The sequence below is a fragment of the Mus musculus genome, chromosome 8, assembly GCF_000001635.26.
Source record: "Mus musculus strain C57BL/6J chromosome 8, GRCm38.p6 C57BL/6J".
NCBI classification, from domain to species: domain Eukaryota; kingdom Metazoa; phylum Chordata; class Mammalia; order Rodentia; family Muridae; genus Mus; species Mus musculus.
In genome coordinates this window covers 60710886-60728802 of record NC_000074.6, presented here as the reverse complement: position 1 = coordinate 60728802, position 17917 = coordinate 60710886, and the positions used below count along the sequence as shown (strand labels likewise).

Below are 17917 nucleotides of genomic sequence, written 5' to 3'. Positions count from 1 at the left end.
AGATACATACAGATACAGATACAGATAGAGATACAGATACAGATACAGATACAGATACAGATACAGATACAGGTATAGATATATTCTCTCTCTCTCTGGAGTTCTGCTCTGTACTTCCTGCCCAGCTATTGGCTGTTAGACCCAATCAGATACAATTGTAGATTGCTTCTAGGCTAGTGAGAAGCATGATTATTTACAAAACTATGAGATAACTGATGGGCCATAGAAATAACAATACCAAGATCCTGCCAGCATTTACCTCTCTGCTGGTACAAATTTAACAATTGAATATGCAGAGACACACCTTCACACAGTGTACCCCAACACCACTGCCACAGCAAGAGCCCCTCTCTCACCAGACTTTCCCTTTCATGATGGGCTGTGAGCCAAAATCACTGCTTCCTTTAGCTATTTCTGTCAGGTGTTCTGTTACACAACAAGGAAAGGTAAGAACCGATACAATGATTCCTTTTTTTCTGTGCAGTTGAGTTATAAACTTAAAAACAAACAAACAAACAAACAAAAAAAACAAACAAACTTAAACATGGAATAGCCTTAGTCTCTTCTTTTCCTTCCTTTGTTGAACTAGTTTTTTTTTGTTTGTTTGTTTTGTTTTGTTTGTTTTGTTTTTTTGAGGCTGTCCTGCAACTTACTTTGTAGACCAGGCTGGCCTTGAACTCAGAAATCTGCCTGCCTCTGCCTCCCAAGTGCTGGGATTAAAGGCATGCGCCACCACCGCCCAGCTGAACTAGGTTTTAATTTGAAAGTTATACAGGATCTCAGGCACTGCCTCTGAAAAATTTTACTTATATATGAAGAGAAGAGTTTCAGGAAGAAGGCTTGATAAAAAGGGCGATCTTTTTGGATCAACACCTAAAAATTGGACATGCTGAGTTCCTCCAGTTTGAATACTGGAGGGAAAATATTGTGCTTAAGAGCAATACAGGATACAATATCAAGCATTTAAATCAGTGACTGAGAAAGGAGAAACCTCAGACCCACTGGGAAAGTTCATTCAAATTTAGTCTGGGTTGATATCATGTCTGTTAGGGTCCAGACTCACCTTACAAACCACATGAATACCAACATCAGTCAGACAGGGATAATTTATTGAGCACATGCCCCAGGACTGATCAATCAGGGCCATAGTTCAGATGTGGAGGCTGAATCCTGACACTGAGTCAAGATCCTATAGGGTTTTTTAAGCCTGAGATCTACAAACATTTGTGCCAATCATGATTTAGGGATAGGGGATTTCCTTAGGAACTTGTCTTTGTTCTACACAAATCTTGCTCCCATTGGTTGATATTCAACTGGGACAGAGGACTTGCCTTGTCTAACACTCATGTCTTAACTTGCCAACTAGAATGTCAGTTTCCCACCTACATGTCACCTTTATGCCAAGTAGGATGTCAGTTCCCACAGAGGTCTTAGGAACTTGAACTTTATTTGACCCTTACTCAAAACAGAAGTCTTACTCCAAAGAGTTTCTAATATTGGTGCAGGGTGCTCTCTGATATTGGGGTCTATCCAAGGGCCAGTACATACTGTAAAAGTTTATACACAGGTGCAGGGAGTGCTTCTGGGTGGCTGATTCAGGTCCACGTTTATTGTGGATAACTATTCAAAGCCATTCTACTGACTTCTAGCATGGTTGGTTTCCAGGAGCACAGAACATAACAGAATATTTAATCAGCTGGGGCATTAGTTAGTTTCCTAGTTATATCAGAAACAACATATGAGAAAGTTTCCTCATAATATGAATAACAATACAAAATGTCAGGCTAGCCAGGTAACAGTTACCTAGGCCTTAACATGTTACCTTGGACTCAACATTCCCTTTTGGTCTTAGTATTTTTCCTAGGCTTTAACAATCCTGTAATGCCCTTAAATCTTCATTCTGAACCTTTGGTGTCAAGTTGGAGCATCACTTTTTCCAGCCATAAAGAGAGCCCTGCTCTGCCGAGGACAAGTAGATAAACTGGGCCAAGACGAAAGACAGTGTCCTACAACTCTAGGGTTCATGCCTGATTTATTTTGTTCAGGAGTTCTAACAGGAACTCCTTGGTTCCTTCAGCTGAAGCCCATGTTGGTTGGAGGAAAGAGCAACAAATCAACAGGAAACACTCTCTCACTAAGGGAGGCCATTGAATATCTGGGGACAACTTAAATCCTATCTGGTTTCCCATGGACTGAAGAGTCTTGCCTACCCTTCTCCAATTTCCCCTTAGCTTCTAAATCTTTGCTAATATAGTGAGAGCTAATACCATTTTTATTTTTTAAATGATACTATTTTGCTTAGGGTAACTATTAAAAGTGTTAAGGAAAAAAAAGCTATGCATGCTTGTATGTAAATTTTAGAAACGCTGTAAGGGTTCCTTACCAATGCGTACCAACTGCTAATAACCTTCAATTATAAAAATCTTGTGGTGGGTATGTGGTTTGACAGCTCATTCCTTCTTCTGATATATTGAATGTGTTAATGAGTGAATGGTTGTTGTGTTTACAAAGGGTTTAATAAATCTAAAAGTGACAGCTATTTTTTGTTGTTGTTGTTGCTGTTAATCATTTTTGCAACTGGAATTAGCTCTTAAGGGATTTAAAATGCACAAAATGATCTTAAAGTTATTTTACAAATTGTTCTACTATAGACACAGTTTAGGGATTCTTTTGTTTTCTTTAAGAAAAGGGATTTACTGTTTGTTTTAATTATTGTGTATCTACCTAAGAACTTATACACCTGGAGCAGGAATTCATTACAGGTGATTGTATGCTGTCTAATGTGGGTACTGGGAATCTTGGATTTTCTGCAAGAGCAGTAAGCATTCTTAACTGCTGCGCAGTCTCTCTAGCCCCCTTCTTTGATTTTCTGGTGGCTGTTCCCTTCAATATATAAAAATGAAAATACTGCAACTTTATATGAAATCAATATCTTTATTATAAAATGAAACTAGGAACTAAGTATTATTAGATAGTTTTTAGATAATTTTAGGTAATACTAAAAGAAGATACATCTTCCAATGAGGTTCTCAAGGCAGTTATTTATAGGAAGGAAAACATCCAATAAAGTACTTTTGAAAACCATTTACATTTGACAGTTCCTTTCTTACCTGTGTATAATGAAGGTTGTTTCCACCACTTTCACCCTCTCTTTCCCATTGAGACCCTTCTTCCCAACACCTCTTCTTTCTGCTTTCATGTTGTTTGTATGTGTGTGTTTCACTGGGTTGAACTAAGGTGGTTGGCATGAGCATTAATGGGAGATTACTTAAAAGAGCATGGACTACTGATCAGCAGCTATACCACTAAAGGAAGTAGTTCCTCCTCCCCCACCCCAACTTTAAGGAGGATGGGCCTCATAAGCCCCTCCTCCTTCCAAGATGGAATATTGATGGGCCCAATCCCAGGCAGGTCTTGTGCAAGTGTTGTGAGTTCATGAGCGTAATTGCCTTGTCTTGTCTAGAAGACATTGTAGTGCATTGTCCAGCTCTTCCATATTTTTTTCTGTTCTTTTTTTTGTTATATTCCCTAAGCCAACCTTTTTGACTCTGGTCTAAGCAGACCAGAGTATTAACCTGTGTTAGACCTCTGGTATTAATCTGTGTCCTTCTTTCCTCCACCATAAATAATATCTAAAATAAATAAATAAATAAATAAAACAGTTCTTACTGGAAGCTCCCAAGGCTATGTGCGTGCTTAAGGAGTGGTAAATACTGGAAGAATCCTCAAGAGACAGCTATTTGGCAAGTATGCTTGAGTCAGCTTCTTCTCACAGCATATAATGCACAAAAATAGAAAACAATACAATGGCTATGATTGATAAGCAAAAATGTGGCCTCTCACTAGGGTGAGGGCTCAGCAAGTAAGAGTGCTGAGAGAGACCTGTGCATGAGGACACAAGTTCAAGTCCTCAACATGCATGTCAAAAGCTGAGTGTAGCCAGACACCCTTTGTCTAACTCCAACTGTGGGAAACAGAGATAGCAGCTTAGCTTTTGGTTCAGTAAGAGACAGAGTGTCAATGGAATGAAGGGAGAGTGATAGGGCAGGCCACCAGGCAAGCCTCTGGATCCACACATATACATGTGTACATACAACACAAATGGAATACCAATAAATTTACATAATAAATTGTATTGGTTGTATCCTTTTGGCCCTACTACAATCAACATTTCATTATTACCTATGGTATAGGATGGAGTTGGTGTCATTTAAGGCAGAGTGTGTGACTCTAATTTTGTCATTGCCCTTGAGAATTAAAATTCTACAGTCTTTCCTCCAGATAGCTATATGGTAAAGCAACTTGAGAGACGATGATCAGCCAGCTTACACAGCCATGTAGGAAAAAGAAAGTGAGCCTGGTTTCCAAGACTGATTGAAATAACCTTAGATGTTTGATGATAGTCTTCTCAACTCCCATTTAAAGGAAGTTCCAAGTCTATTCATGGCTGTATCCCTAGGACTCCATACGTGACTGTGCTAGCTTTCTCTAATAGTTCCCCAATAGGAAGAAGAATGGATTGTGGTTTTTTATTTTTGTATTCCCTGTCCCCTTGTGCTCACCCTCCACCCTTGCAAACCCCCTCCCCCGAAAGGAAATAAAAAGATATAAACAAAAAATAAACAAAACAAAGCATAAAAAACATCTCATCATACAATCTATACTGTGTCACAATGTGCCCCCACAGAATACCCCTCTGTCCACACATCTTCCCTTGCGTATATTCATTGCAATGAGTCACTGGTCTGGTCTAAGGTCTCTGGCTTTGGTGACACCATCAACATTGAATCCTCACTGGGACTCCTCCTGGATATCCTTTTGGTGTCCTGTATCATGGAGATCCTCCAGTTTTGGATTAGCAGGTCCTACCCTTTCACACACTCCAGTAGTTCACAGGTGAGGTAGATTTTGGGGTGGGTCAACTCAGCAGAGGACTGAATCTGGGCCTGGATGATAGCTGAGCTGGTCAGCACCCCAGCTTTCTGGATCCCCACCACCAGGGTGAGCTCTCCAGCACTGCTCCAGCCAATGGTGCCATCAGTAGGAGTCAGGGTCAGCTTTCCAGCTCTGGTTTGGGTTTTGTTGTTGTTTTCTTTCCTGAAATGAGATTTTAAAAATTATTATTACTATTATTATTATTTATATTAATTTTCTAATTATCCCAGTCTGACTTCAATTTATTTCTCTTGCCTCAACCTCTGAAACTACTTGGGTTATAGTGTGCCTTAAGTTGGTACTATATAACTTCTTCAGAGTAAACATAATACATTAGGTCCTCTGAAATGGGACGGATTAACTATTCCTCTCTGGTTTGGAGGGAATAGTGAGATGGAAAGCGGATAGAGAGGTGTACATGAATGAACACTTGCTTTAGACAGAGCAGTCAACATACAAGTCTTGGGGCTTTGATGTGTATCATAAGGCATGTTTTGGATGCTGTTAGACAATTAATAAGTCGCTGAGTTCTCAGAATGTTTTACTGGGTGGGAGCAAGGAGTTACACTCACAGGTTAACAGAAGAAGAGATGCCCAGCAATGAATAAATGCAACGCAATTTTAAGGAAATGAGCAGCATGCAATGCAGTCAAGCTCTGAGCTAAGTTCCGTGAGAGAGGAAGTTCCATGATGGTCTGGGATACATGGAATCAGAAACTCTGCAAAGACTAAGAAGAGCTTCCTGTGCAGAAAATGGTCATGAACTGAGCAAGAGAGCTGACACAAGTATTTGATTTGAATAGATGTTGCCCTTAGAGAGCCCATAAGTGACTGGATTAGATTCTGCTCACGCTGTACATATTTGGAATTCTCGGATGGATAGAGTCCAGAAGCTTCAGAAAGGGACAACAGAAATACGAGGAGCTGAAGGAGATCTGGGACGATATTCTCTCCCATTTAAGGATCTGGTCATCTTTTAGGAGGGAGGGAAAATGGGTTCCACTCATGGATGATAAACATGTGTAATAAACATGGATCTAACTATGCCTGCTCTTAGGATGACCCCTGGTAAAAGTGATTAGAAGAATGTTAGAGGCCACGTGCTGAGAAGTTATTTGCTTTCAATCTGAAGAGGTTCAGACTAGATATTGAATAGCTTTCATGGGAGCCTTTTACACAGGAGCATCCAAAGCCTTCTCTAAGACATTACTACTTATAGGCATTTACTAAATGACCCTTGATCTGGTTTTGATAGGAAGAATTACCTTAGATAATTATGGAATGTCTCAATTTACCCTCAGCTACCTCTCTTGTATTTTTTTGAATTCAAAGGTGGTCATTTTTGTGAAGCGACAAAGATCCAAATATCTCTGTTGTATAGACCATTTGTATACTGTAACGTTCTTCTAAAACCTTCATGGTGGCTGGGCAGTGGTGGTGCTCACCTTTAATCCTAGCACTCAGGAAGCAGAGGAAGGCAGATCTCTGTAGTTTGAGGTCAGTCTGGTTTACCTAAGGCTACACAGAGAAACACCTGTCTCAAACAAACAAGCAAGCAAACAAACAACCCCCTCACAACAAAAGAAGAAAATAAAAGGAAAAAAAAAACCTGTCTTTGAAGATATATTTATTTTCATAATACAAAGCAGCCAGCACATAGATTGAGACATTTGCTGCAGTACAAGAGTCATATTAATAAGAACTCTTAGTCTGACCCCAGGACTTTTGGCTGACCTTAACACTTTAATAGCTTCTTGATCTTAATAGGTTTCATTTGGTTCCTATGGTGGTTTGAATAAGAACGTCTCCCATAGGCTCATATGTTTGAATATTTGGCTCCTAGTTGGTGGACTATTTAGGAAGGACTAGGAGGTGTGGCCTTGTTAGAGGAGATGTGTCATTAGGGTTAAGCACTGAAGTTTCAACAGTCCCTGCGCCCGCTCTCTCTCTCTCTCTCTCTCTCTCTCTCTCTCTCTCTCTCTCTCTCTCTTTCTCTCTCTCTCTCTCTCTCTCTCTGCTTGGTGCGTGTTGTTTCAACATGCAAGCCCTCAGCTACTGCTCAAGCCCCATGCCTGCTTGCCTGCTGCCATGCTTTCTGCCAAGATGGTAATAAGACTCTGAGACTCTAATCGTGCTCACAATGGACACTTTCTTTTATAAGTTGCCTTGGTCATGGTGTCTCATCATGGCAATAAAACAGTAACTAAGGCAGTTCTATGTGATATTTCTAATCTACAATCCCAGAGATTGATCTTTATTTCAGTGACATCTCTGTCAAACTCTTTGGGTACTCCTTGGCAGATTATTTTCCATCTGAATGAGAGCTCCTAGGTTAAATCCACCCTTCTCTATTTTGTTGATCTTTTACATCCCAAGACATGAAAGACCCTCCTCTGTCTTCACAGGAGCTGAAGGTATTTGGGTCAGATAATCCAACCTTTCCCCTTTCACTCACCCACAGTGCCCACCTCATCTGGAGCCAACCTGTAGGGAGTCCTCCCCATTATAATACCCCCATCTCCTTTCCCCCCACTTTGTCTTTTTATGTGATATGGCCATCTTCAGGATATTTAGCCTGGGAAGGAATATATCTTTCTAAATGTATCAAGAGACCCTTGTCTCTTGATGAGTGTGGAAAGCATCACCACAAAGGGTGGTACATGAAGAAATGGAAAATCCAGCAGAAACACAGAGGCTACTGAGTTTCCCCTGGACCTTCTTCGATGGAACAGCTCATAGAACCTGGGAAAGTCATCCCTGAACTTTCTTTTCCTCTGAACATTTATGGATTAAGTGTGCAACCCCATCTCCAGCAGGAAGGACAGTCCCACAAAGACCAAGGAGAATCTGACTGAACAGGTCTTGGTGAGCATCTTGCCTGTTTATTACCATTAATTAAGCATCCTGCCATCTTCCAATCACTTTCTTGTATTGCTGCCCATTTGCAGCTTTCCAAGCTTCTTTGGTTCTTAATTTCTTAAAGGCCTTATATCGTATAAAACTGGTGTGAAGGTATGAAAAACATTTGTATGCGTTCCTCTTGTTAATGTGGTTTTCACTAAAAAAAATCCAGCAATGAACTAGCAAAAGTTGAATAAAGTATATTTCCCTTACTGTCCAGTCCCTGCCTTTTGAAATGCACTCTGTGCAGGTAGAAGGTGTGGGCCTGGTACTTTCATTCACCTGGTCATTACTTTTCCTCCACTATGTCCTCCTTCCTGCCTCCTTTCCTAGGACTATCATGGGAGCCGTGAAGCAAAGAGAGAAACCAAGGGAAGAGGCCGACTTAGTCTTTTTGTACCATCATCCCCTAGATCTGGGGAACATCAAGAACCTCTGCACTCTGCAGGCACTAAAACCCTCAGAGATGCAAATGCTTTGAATGATATGAACCCCATAGGCTCATGTGCCTGAACACTTTGGTGCTACTATATGGAGAGGTTATAGAACTTTTAGGGTGAGGAGTCCTGCATGGGGTGTACCTGACTGGGATGAGTGTTAGATGAAACAGTGTACTCCTGAACTAACCAAGCCAAAGCCAGCACAGGTCTCATGTGAGAGGCTTTATTACAGAGGTGACTCTGACGGGGAGTGAAGGCGAAGAAGTGAAGAAGAGAGCTATGGTCGGGGGTATACATCTTTTATCAGGGCCAGGACAGAGGTAATGTGTGTGTGTGTGTGTGTGTGTGTGTGTGTGTGTGTGCGCGCGCACACACACACACACACAATGGGTGCTGTGGAAGGAGCAGCGCTAGAGATGCTGTCCTCTCTGTGTTCAAGAGCTGGCTGTAAACAGTTTCATGGCTGTCCATGGATGGACCTGATGCTAACAGTGAGCTTTGAGGTTTTATAGCCTCATCTCACTCCTCGTTTGCTGTCTCTGCTCTCTATGTGGGTTGGGTTATGGTTTCTCAGTTTCCTGTTCTTGCTGCTGTGCCTTCTTTGCTATTATGGAATCTCTCTCTGTCTGGAATCATAAGCCAAAATGAATTCTTGCTCCTGTAGGCTGCTTTTTGTTGATGGCATCTTATCACAGCAACAAAAAAGTAACTAAGGTAACATTTCCACATGATGTTTGCTCAGTCAAGGAATTCAGAACCTGAAGATACTAAAAACGAACCACACTAATATTATGAATAGTATTTAAGAATTTTCAAGTTAATTTGTCTAAGGCAAAGGTTCTCAAACTGGGGGTCCTGACCAATTTCAGGATCAAATGACCCTTTCATTGGAATCATTTATTGCATATCAGATATCAGAAATTTGCATTACAATTCACAACAGTAGTAAAATTACAGTTATAACGTAGCAACAAAATAGTTCTATGGTTGATGTCACCACAACACGAGAAACTGTATTAAAGGGTCTCAGCATTAGAAAGGTTGAGAACCGCTGGAGTCTGAGGAGACTTCTGCTTCAAGTCTGCCAGATAAGTATCCTTTAAGCTATTCAAGAAGAAATGAAGCTTTCTGGAGAAAGTCAGCTATGTGTAGAAAGCGGGACACTTACGCTCTTGTGGAGACCCGGCGCAGCTCTTCATGCTTCCTGGTTATCGTCTTTGATCTTTCTGCTTGGCTTGAGGGGGACTACAGTGGCTAAAGAGCTCTGAACTTAGAATTGTAAATGAGAAGCTTTTCTCTTCACCCAGTAAGCAGGCAGGCAACTTGACCTTCACTTTGCACCCAAAACCAAAACAAATTCCAGACAATTCAAGCATTCAGTAAAAAATAAAATTAAACAACAAAACAAGAGCCCTAGGAAAAAAAAACAGTCCAGCGAATATCTGCATGGACAAACCCAAGGAATAGTAGAAGTCACATCAAAGTCATGAACAGATTTGAGTCAATGAAATTAATCTTTAAATGAATTTGTTTTACTCTAATTAGATGTAGTGGGGGGTGGGTCTTAGGCAAATTGGCTTTTAAGTGAATTTGTTTGGGAGGAATTGGCCAGCTTCTTCTCAGGGGAATTGTGATTGGAGCAGAGCCAAGAAGGGGAATGAGAGAATAAGAGATGCCACTGTTAGAGGCAAAGGATTGGCCTTTGGTCAGACCTGGAGGACAGGTAGGAGGGCAGAGTTAAGAAAGTATGGGCGGCAGGGAAGGATAATGGGACTAATCAAACCGGGAGCAAAGAGGGAAGAGCTGTTGACAGTTGGAGTTCATATCACCCAGTGTACGGAACCGTGCCTCACATTTCAGGCTGAAGATTCCCATTGCTGGGCTTGAGATCCAGAGTTGCTGAGTTAGCAGGTCTGCATTGGGACTGAAGGGTTATATTTCTAAAGGGTTCTGGGATGCTGCTGATGCTGCTAAAACAGTGGCCTCACTTTGAGAACCATTACGTAGTTTGGGGATGGACATGATGCCATGTGTCCAGCAGAATAATGTGGTCAGGAGCCCTGGAAAGAGATTGGTTCTCTCTCTCTCTCTCTCTCTCTCTCTCTCTCTCTCTCTCTCTCTCTCTGTCTGTCTGTCTCTCTCTCTCTGTCTCTCTCTCTCTCTCTCTCTCATGTGTGTGTGTGTGTGTGTGTGTGTGTGTGTGTGTAAAGCTTCCCAAAGGCATATCAGCAAGGAATAATAGACTTGAATATTGAGTTGGGTAGTGACTTGGCAGAAGCTGGAGTGGCCAGAGCACTCAGGACTCTTTTCTTGGCTGAAAGGACTTGTTTCAGAAGCTATGCAAGCATTATTATCGAATTTCATACGTGTGCAGTTTCTCAAAAAGCAAAAATGCTGAAACCAAGTACTTATTCAGTGACAGGTTAAAGTGACACCCATATGAAAAAGATTGTATTGTTATCCAGATTTATAGGGGGTGGAGATGGAGGCTTAGAGAGGTCAAGCCACTTTCTCAGCGTCACATGGCTGGAAACAGACAGATCGAGGATTAAAACCTTCGTCTGGCCTCTGTCCAGTCCTTGAACTTATAATCACAATGTCTGGCTTTGAAAGGATTTTCCCATTATCTGTATAGGGGTGAGATTTAAAACCATGACCCTGAAAGAAATTGCTTAGGAAGAGAGTGTGGACACAAATACTGAAGGAACTGATTCCTAGACCCTGCCCAGAAATGAAAGAAATAAGAAGCAAGAAAGTGTTTCTCCGGTGTCATGTGCCTTGGCGCTGTCAGGAAAGGAAAATGCACAGAGAAATCAGAAAAGGCTGCAGAACTTTTAGAGAAAGTCAATGAGAAAACAGCTCCAGCATTGAAAGACAAACTTAAAACCAGTTTAGTTTGAAGGTCTTCACCGACTTTTCTTCCTGGTTCTGGAATTTGGCAACTCCTCACCATTAGAATAGCCATGTGCTCCATGAGTTGAACAGATGCATCTGGAGCTAAAGATGGAACGGGACTCGGGAGAACAGATGCAGAAAGGGGAAGGTCATTTCAAAGTTATTTTTCTTTTTACAGGTTAAAGAAAGGGGTGTCTCCTAATGATGACAGCTAAAACCGATTCATCTGGGGACTTGGCTCTTATCCCTTACCTTCCGGATTTCCCAGTAGATCAGATGAAAAACTTAGTTTTGGTTGATGTGAAAATTTAATTAGCATGAGTAACTCCATTTTGGTTTCATTTGGTTGTTGGACAGATAGTAGAAACTCTGTAAAAAACAGTGGCCTCTTACACATTCTATTAAGTATGAAAGAAGTAAAGAAAATTATTGTGGAGTGTTCTAGATATCAGTTTCTGCTTAGCAAATAACATCAAACTTAGTACCTTACAGCAATAGCATCTTTGGTCAAAGGAGATAGTTTGGTGGGTAAAGTATTTGCTATGTACATGAGGACCTGAGTTCTACCACTGCCCCCAGAACCCATGTAAAAGAGCTGTGCATGGTGACACATGCTTTGATTCAAATATTGTAGAGGCAGAGTCAGGAAGATCTCTGGGACTTGCTGGCTACCCATGTACTCTAGTTAGTGGGCCTCAGGCTAGTGAGAGAATCTCAAAAACAGAGGGCTTCTGAGAAATGATACTCCAGGTTGACCTCTGACCTCTACATGTACCCATCTACTCACTCCCATGTTCCTGCACACACATGCACATACATGTGAACAGCCACACTCATGAAATAATAGCATCATTTACTTTCTTCTCACACTTGTGGATGCTTACTGAGTCCACAGAGGTCATTCTTCAGCTCCCAGTGGTGTGAGCTGGGGCATAGGAAGGCTGCCCCTGTTGGTCTGACTGGTCAGGAATTCTGATATATGGACGACATGTGATAGAAGTCATTCCTGGTTGCCAACTGAGAAGTGCACTGAGGAAGAGGACATTGGTTATCCCCACAGAGTTTATGCATGAAGTTTGGCTCACAGCACTGTGATGGCCTAAGTATAGAAACACACATGTGACAGTTGCCTAAGATGTTTGACTATGGACCACAGTTTTGACAGCTGGAGGTAAGGGGCCATTTTCACATTTCTTCCCTTATGCTTACATTCACATGGGCCTTCCATATATGACTACTTGGATTCTCTGAGCCATTAGAGGGGAGGAATGGTCTATAAGACAAGCATATGTATCTTATGTATCATATGGATCATAACCGTATGTATATAGTCATATATATTTTGTCACCTCTGTCTTATCCTAATTAATAAAAGCAACTCACAGGTCCTGCTTACATTCAAGAGAAGGGAATAGGAAATAGTCTGTAGAGTCCATATTTGCATACATGTGATTCAAGACATAAATTTAACCATAAACTGTAAAGCAATGGCCTCACGAGAAGGAGGCGATTGGTTGGTGACAGTTGGTAGACAAGAGACAAAGTCACGTTTAAGTGAATTACATTTGGAAAAAAGCTTTTGTTTTTGATGTTTACTTTTAATATATAGAGAAAGTGAATAAACGAGAGAAATTCTGAAGTGTGTAGGAGGAAAGTCTCCATGCAAGGATCATCAGTCAGCCGCCACTTTCCTGGTAAAGAAGAAGACATAGTTCTTTGGTGAGTTTGAGAGTGAAAGCAGTATTTGTGGATTGAGGAAAAGGGAAGACAGCTAAGATGTGGACTACAGGGGTGTCGTATGTGTAGATGTTAATTGGGAAAATAGGAAGATAACAGTGAAAGGTAGACAGAGTCATCTTAGCTTGTGAATTTCTTTTAAACTTTTGGCCAGCTATGCTGGATATAGTGGAGAAATGCATGATTAAGGTGTTGACGTCATCTAAAGAGGCAATATGAGGTCAAGTAAAGTTTTAAGACATAGGAGTAGAGGTTCTTCAAGGATAGGATACTGTGGGGAGACAGTAGTTTCAGTAAGACTGAGGGGTTGGTAAAGAGAATTCAATTTTTTAAGTTTTATTTGAATTTCTAGCAAAATTTGAAAATTAGATTTGCCTCATCCTTCGCTTTCCCAACACAGGCTCTGGTTTCCTCTACTTGCATGAAGCCTTCTTCTTTTGGAATAACTCTTGTCCAAGAGCCAGCTCCACTGACTGAAGGTGATCATCGGAGTTTCTCCAGGTCAGCTTCGTAGAATTTATTACACTTGAAATGCTGTAGTTTCCCAACATTGTGTTTTCTAGCCCAGGTTTCCTTATTAGTTTAAACCTATGCACAGCTGTTTGTGTGACCACCAGCCATTATAAAAAGAAAAGAGCATCTTCCTTCCTTCCTTCCTTCCTTCCTTCCTTCCTTCCTTCCTTCCTTCCTTCCTTCCTTCCTCCCTCCCTCCCCCCCTCTCTCTTGGGCTCCCTCCCCCCCCCCCAGCCAGTGTTCTTTTTTCCCAGAATGCACCGTGCTTCCTTACTTGCTCAGGTGGGAAGCTCGGTGTCATACTTCATTACCCCCCTTTTTTTCTTCACCCCCACACCCACCATATCCACCTTTCTCCTCTCTCTGCTGTCATTCTGTTGTACCACCATTGTCATTTTGCCCAATCACCCCATCAGGCCACATACTGCCTCTCTGCTTCTAAAACGGCCTTGCTTCATTTCCTTCTGCCTTGCAGCCAAAGGAAGTTTGTAAACCTCAGCTCTTGTGAGGTCATGACCAATTCCTCTACCCCCCAATCCTACCTTGTAGACAGCAATGAATTCTTGTCACTCATAGCAGAAATAAGACTTACTGGTAACTTATTTTATAAAGGGAGCTAGCTATTCACACTGCACAGTGCTGAAGTCACCAATCCTTTAGGAAAGCATGCTGTTTCAGGACGTTGGTGATCTGGTCCCATAGTAATACTCTTTAGCTTCAAATTGTGTATCCCACAATGTTTCAACTCACCTTTTAAGACCCAGCTCACAGTTTCAAGTTTGGGGAAACCTTTCTGCTAGGTTCAACTTTGTTTGAGAAACTTAGACTTAAAGTTCTGTTTGTCATGTGTCTCTAACCCTTCTTGATTTCATGAGCTATTGCACCTGCAATGTTTTTTCACAGTATCTGGGTTATAACAATTACCGAGTAAATATTTATTGAATTAATTAATGAATCTTGAATGCATAATTCCCAAAATTAATAGATTCAAAAGAGAGTCATGTGTGATTCCACTATAATTGGTGGGGCCATTGTCATTAATGTGGTCCATCACTTACAGAAACACTCATGGGGCGAGTGTTTGATTTTTTCTACCTCTTCTACTGCTCTTTGTCATCTCTGTCTGTCTTTTCTATTATAGATGTAATGTACCTGGGCACTGGTGACCTTCACTACCTGAGATCATATCTCATTAAACTGGTAACATACCAGTTGGTTCTGAGAAGGTGAGGGGCTCTAGATGGAGCCTGGAGCTGAGTGAGAGCCTACAGTTCTCAGGATGAGGTCTTCAGAGATGCAGCATATGAAATACCTGGGAAGGTGTGTGAGTAACGTGAATTCTCACATTGGAACTGAGAGGCACAGTAGTCCATATCACGGGCTGTACACAAGATCCTGACTCATGTGAGAGTTGGAGAACCACACTGGGTTGTGTTATTGTTCCACTAATTTCATAACCACGGCTAGCAGCTACTTTGTCTGTTTTCTATTCTCTTCTATAAAAAGGGTTTCTATAGAGATGGCATTAGGAGGTAGAATTTTAAATAATGATATAGAGAAACCATATCTTGAAAGCATTGAATATTAACCTGGGAACTCAGCAGTTGCCAACCAGGACTTGTGTTGAAGTCAATGTGGTTAATGAAACAGCTCCAAAGGGTGCTTGGATCAAAGCGGGATAGGATAGATTGCAGGCCCTTCCCATCGCCAGGATTACCACTCTGACCAGTCTGTTCTTGGGTGGAGGCCATTATTTCTCTAGTAGATGCAACAAAAATCATCCCGCATCCTCTTCTTAATTAACCATGATCATCCACATGAATGGTGCTTGATGGTTGTCAATGCACTGATAGCACATGTGTGATAAAAATCTCATCATAGAAAATTCTAAACTCAGAGGCCGAGGTTTAAGTTTTAGGTGAATTTCATGTAGTCTTTAATCTCTTCCTGGCCACATAACTGGTTGGGTATATGGCCTCTTAAATGTTGTTTTGAAAATTAGACATAAAAACAGTATCATAATTGGTTTTTATGATATCACCAATTCAAAGACTCACCTGCAACTAGAAAAATATAGGCAGCTAGAATGAAGCCTAGAGAAAACAAACAGCCCCAAACAATTCTTCCACTCACCAGCAAACAGATCCTGACTCTTTTGAGTCTGACTGGGTGACTTATGATATAACTTACAATATAAACAATTGTTATTAAAGGACCCCAGTCCTTCTCAAATATACAATATTCACACATACACTCTCTCCCACCCATATATCTTCCTCTCAATTAATCTGTAGTGTTCTCATCCACAGTGTGTCTTTATGAAAACTTTTAGTAGGCATTCAGGTCTAGTATAAACTTTTGCTTATGCCCTGAGCTCATTATTCCCAGCAAAACGTGAAGCTTCTGCTTGGCATTCGGCAGAGCTGGCTCAGACTCTACTCAGCATGCACATGGCAGAGCAAATGAATACAATTCTCTCAAGTATCACCGAGAGAAATCAGTCAGCTAAGAGTGGAGAAAACGTTAGTGTGAGCATACATCCATGTTACTTACCCGTGTGAGCCGGTCACCCAGACCCATTTATAGTGAGTGAAAGCTGGCAAGGGCAACAGAGGCTCTCTGTTCTTGCCTTACTCCAACTGCATAAATCCAGCGCTTGGCAATCACAGGAAAGCTTTGCAAGCCGCTGGCAGTTAACAGGTGTATGCACAATCCATGAAAGAATCTATCCCGCGTCTTACTGCCTATCTGCTGCCTTCGGAAGACCAGAGATCGACTGGCTCTTTTCTTCTGTGGTGGCTCAACAAGAACGGTCTCAAGGAACGCTTATGCTCTGGCACTGGTTAAAGTGGTAGGAAGGAAAGCTTTCTCTGGGCTGATTTAAACTGGGCTGATGACCTGGTAGGATGATCCACAGGGTAGAACTGCAGTGGAGTGTGTGAACCCTAGCGGGTACATGTATGCACATATGCGAAGGTTTTCATTTATTACCTTTAGTGTTGAGCAGTCTTAGAACTTGAGTCAGTAGATAAAAATTTCTGGTCATTGGTCTAAAGAGACAGCTCAGTGACTAAGAGCATGTACCGATGTTGCAGAGGACCCAAGTTCAGTTCCAAGCACCAAGGTCTAGTGGTTCACAATCACTTGTAATTCCAGTTCTAGGGGATCCAATACCTCTGGCTTCCATGTGCTCACAGGTGCCCGCACCTCCTTTCTCCATAATTAAAAATAAAATAAATTTTCTGCTGTTTATAGATGATTATTTTATTTAAAACTTAATACAATGTTATTTGATGAAATTCACTTATTTGACGTAATGTGACAAGTACTTTGTTCCATAGACAGATCATGTATTCAGCATGTTCAAGGCTGTAAGCTTGGACCTCCACATATAAAGGGGAAGAGCTGAGAGCTCCTTGGGAGCTCATCCAGTAGGTGTGCCCAGTAGAAGTTACTGCTCTGCAGTGTGAACTAAGCCTATAATGTTGGTAGTCACAGAGTATTTAGGATCACAGAAATTTGTTCTGCTTGCTTTTACTATGTAATAGATTAGTGCCGGTCACACTGGCATAAAGCAACCATTTTGTTATTCTCACAGATTTGTGGGTTAGGGATTTGGAGAGGGCACAAAAGAAACAGAGGAGCCGGCTCGACGGTTCTGCAAGGTCTGGGATACCACAAGGGAGACGTGTTAGGATTTCCAATGGGAGTGCGAACACGTGGTCTCTGTGAACAGCCAAGCTACCTCTCAGTGGGCTGATTCAGGCTTCATGCAAGGATTCTTCAGCCAAGCCAGCCAGTCATACTTAGATAGTATGACTATGTAAGTATGACTTCTGCCATTCCTTACTGCATTAAGCATTCTCAAACCCTCTCTAATTCTCAATGTGGGGAATGCCAAAATAATCTGCAGGCATTCAAAAACTGCCATGAAAAAATATGGTCCTGCATCTATCTAGCACTTGGGAGAGCACAGGATACATAGGCTACCTCTGGGGAAAGGGGCAGATGATTGCCAGAAGAAGTGACTGAGATTTTTCATAGGGATGGATGCTTGGTGGGCTCACACTTGCTTAGAGAATACATCATTACACTTGAACAGCTAACACATAGGCTATGCGCCAGTTCTAAATTATATATAAGCATAGCTTTATAGTATTTATGTCAGTGATGGCCCACATCTGTGATGGAGTCCCTTAAGAATGCAATGTGGTTCAAAGGTTCCCATCACTAGTGATGTCATAGTTTTGTGCCTTACTACAATGTATTACACATGTGTTTGAAGCAACGCAAGCAAACCTACTGTCCCATTAAAAGTATAGCAAATACGATTATGCATAGTGTGTTGTGTTAATATCCGTAATATATTGATAATACGTGACGATATTGACTGGTAGGTGTTGTGCCATCTGGGTTGCACTGTTTGTTGTTTGCCGTTCTGGAGATTAAACCTCAAGCCTTGCACTTTTAATTGATATATTAGAGTATCATCTTTC

The 17917-nt window shown here is 41.4% G+C and overlaps 1 long non-coding RNA gene across 1 annotated transcript; it reads right to left on the bottom strand.

Moving 5' to 3' along the window:
* Positions 1–2920: 2920 nt before the first annotated feature.
* On the bottom strand, positions 2921–9547 carry Gm45650. Its single transcript, XR_003947495.1, has 2 exons — positions 9445–9547; positions 2921–5097 (listed from the first exon to the last, which is right to left on the bottom strand). It is a non-coding gene; the product is annotated as a predicted gene 45650 (long non-coding RNA).
* Between the last annotated feature and the right edge of the window lie 8370 nt (positions 9548–17917).